At 41.2% G+C, this 2099-nt stretch overlaps 1 long non-coding RNA gene across 1 annotated transcript; it reads right to left on the bottom strand.

Annotated features, from left to right (window-relative positions):
- Window positions 1-380: 380 nt before the first annotated feature.
- On the bottom strand, window positions 381-1687 carry LOC133728997 (uncharacterized). Its single transcript, XR_009856177.1, has 3 exons — window positions 1599-1687; window positions 1336-1426; window positions 381-1253 (listed from the first exon to the last, which is right to left on the bottom strand). It is a non-coding gene; the product is annotated as an uncharacterized LOC133728997 (long non-coding RNA).
- Window positions 1688-2099: the final 412 nt, after the last annotated feature.

Below are 2099 nucleotides of genomic sequence, written 5' to 3'. Positions count from 1 at the left end.
TAGTGAATAATGAAAAAATATCCATTATAAAGCATGTAGTTGTCGCAACATTATTCAAAAAAAAAAAGAAGAGGATAATGACAGCATTTAAACAACTGCTTTAGTTACAAATTATCTTTTTCAAATTCAAACAAGTTGAATGTTGACCTACTTTCAACGTGGAAAAGCTACACAGAAATAAAAGGAAGCATTCGAATTTTGAATCAAATATCTCAAAGTGAGATAAGAATGAAGTGGCAGAGTGCGTCCGAGTTCAATCTCGGAGTCAAAGATGAAGTCTCTGATCAGTAGCTAATTATCTTCGTGAGCGTCGGGAAATTCAAATTTCAAACGAACGTTTACCCAGCCCTCTAGAGTCTTCACTGCCTCCTATATAAAGAACACAAGGCTGCACAAGAAACACACGAAGAGAAATAGAGAAAAAAGTTAGTCAAGTTTCTGCATCAGAGTAAGGTAGCGTTAGAGAGGAAGAGAGAGTGAAGAGTTGCTAGTTACCTGGAGACGACAATCCGACGACAGGAGAGCTTTATATTCAGGTATCCTGCTGGTCATCCCTTCATGGTCTTCCTTGCTATTTTTTCTTTATCATTGCTGTCGTCTCCATGAGTGCAGAAGACTTGCTTCTTATTTCCATGTGGGCTCTATAACCCTTCCAAAACAGCACCGAAAACAAATCCTCCATACTAAAAAGACTCGAAACCCCCAAAGCCACAAAACCCCAAAAAACACTACTGCTGCCCACCAGAAATCAGAAAAAAGAAACAACCAAAAACATTTTCGATACACCTTCGTGTTCACAAAATGTGCAGGTTCAAAGAATGGAAGAAGCACGCTCACAGAGGAGGGATTTCGATAACTTTCTGATGGCAAAAGAAGAAAAGCAGAGGGCTCACCTCTGTATTTCGCTGGACTTGCTTTCGATGTCTATATTGCGGTGCGTCCTGTGTATAGGTGGCGGAAGCAAGGATCAACTCAAGAAGGTTCACTGCACTTGTTTTCGATGCCTATACTGCGGTGTGTCCTGCGTATAGGCGGCAGAAGCAAGATTCAACTCAAGAGGGTTCACTGCACTTGTTTTTGATGCCTGTATCGCGGTGCATCCTACATATGGGTGGCAAAATGGAGTGTCAAGTGAAAGCCTGGGGCTGCCAGTTCACACCAAGTACGAATCTGCGAAGTTCTTGGGCTCACAAAGTAAAGAAACTGATCCGGAGGGATCTTTATGCAGCGCCAAAGTCAAGAGATTACTCCACCTGCAGCAAAGTCATCATCAGAATGGTGTCCCAGAAGGCAAAGTTGCTATCTTTCTACAGAAAGGTGTTCGGCTTAGCTCACCTTCAATCACAAGAAGGCAGAGTGTTCAGCTTAGCTCACTTTCAATCACAAGACTGCAGCGTGTTTGACTTGACTCGTTGGGATCACTAAGCTGTAGAAACACAAAGTGGAGAAGATATGGGAACTGTCTGATACTTACGGCAAGTACACAAATGCAGAAGCATCACAAATGCAAAAGGTGTTCGATCAAATTCAAGTGGTGGATGCAGCAAATTGTACAGAGAAAATGGTCATGGTTAGCATTGGAAAATTCATTGTGCTACCTTCTTGTGGGCTTCCCCAGTATGCATCGAGGAGTGTACTCGTAAAATCAATCCTCAGATCACCTGAAAGCCACGTGATAGTTCCTGCATAAAGAAGATTTCTCCTTTAAAATGTCAAACAAGTTACAGAGCTATGTAAATCTTCTTCAAAAAATATTGTAGTCTTGTGGTCAAGGTTCAAGGAACAACAAGAATGAAGTCGTGTTCTTTGTCTTACCTTGAGGGTCACAAGAACCAAAATATTGGGGTGATTATGTTTTCTTCAAAAGATGTGGTACCTGCAAGAGTTTTGATAATTAAAGAGTCGATGCCAAGGTGACAATAATCATGTCTTGACGGTGGGAAACTAATCAACACACGTAAATCCCATATGCAATTAAACCATAGTGTTGCTGTAGCTTCGAACAAGAGCTGAAATTCACTGCAAACTGCTCTGAACATGAGTCATACAACAAAGACCGAGAGGCTGTGAAGAATCATAAGTTTAATTAAGCTTTGTTT

This window comes from Rosa rugosa, chromosome 2, assembly GCF_958449725.1.
Source record: "Rosa rugosa chromosome 2, drRosRugo1.1, whole genome shotgun sequence".
Taxonomy (NCBI): domain Eukaryota; kingdom Viridiplantae; phylum Streptophyta; class Magnoliopsida; order Rosales; family Rosaceae; genus Rosa; species Rosa rugosa.
This window is presented reverse-complemented; position numbering and strand designations above follow the sequence as displayed.